General features: G+C 38.8%; 1 protein-coding gene across 2 annotated transcripts in view; it reads left to right on the top strand.

Annotated features, from left to right (window-relative positions):
* Window positions 1-781, top strand: part of RGS6 (regulator of G-protein signaling 6) — an 833,734-nt gene that overhangs the window by 470,994 nt on the left and 361,959 nt on the right. The window lies entirely within an intron of this gene.

Here is a 781-nt window from a genome sequence, read left to right as displayed (position 1 = left end):
GTAAAGTGGGTTTTTTGTTACCTTCCACCAAAGGCACTCTGAACTGCAAACCTGAAGATCTGTGGTTCAAGTGTACGAGCCACTCAGTGGGAGAAAGGTGAGACTTCTTGATCCCACAAAGATTTACAGCCTTGGAAACCCTATGAGCCAGAACTGATTTGACAGCACTTAACAACTTATATATATGCATATACGGTGTTGTTGTTAGGTGCCATTGAGTTGGTTCTGAGTCCCAGGGACCCTGGGTACAACAGAACAAAACACTGCCCAGTCCTGCACCTTCTTCATAATAAAATAAAACCTTTGCAGATTTTCCTCTATTTCACTAACCCTCTTCTTTACCAAGAATGATGTCTTTCTCCAAGGACTGGTCCTCATGATGACAGGTCTCACATTTATGAGATCAAGCCTCACCATCATGACTTTTAAGGGGCAATCTGGTCATACTTCTTCCAACACAGAGTTGTTCATTTTTCTGGCAGTCCGTGGTATATTCAATATTCTTTGCCGACACCGTAGTTCAAATACATAATATTTCTCTGGTCTTAGTCATTGTCCAGATTTCTCATGTATATGAGGTCATTGAAAATACCGTGGCTTGGGTCAGGTGCACCTTAGTCCTCAAAGTGACATCTTTGATCTTTAACACATTAAAGAGGTCTTTTGCAGCAAATTTTCCCAATGCAATGCATCATTTGATTTGTATATTTTATGTTATTTATATATAAAATTTATATATAATATTATAATGTTGTTGTTAAGTGCCATCATGTCAGTGTCA

Source organism: Chrysochloris asiatica, unplaced genomic scaffold, assembly GCF_000296735.1.
Source record: "Chrysochloris asiatica unplaced genomic scaffold, ChrAsi1.0 scaffold00079, whole genome shotgun sequence".
Taxonomy (NCBI): domain Eukaryota; kingdom Metazoa; phylum Chordata; class Mammalia; order Afrosoricida; family Chrysochloridae; genus Chrysochloris; species Chrysochloris asiatica.
The sequence above is the reverse complement of the archived record's forward strand: the minus strand, read 5'-3'. Positions and strand labels throughout refer to the sequence as shown.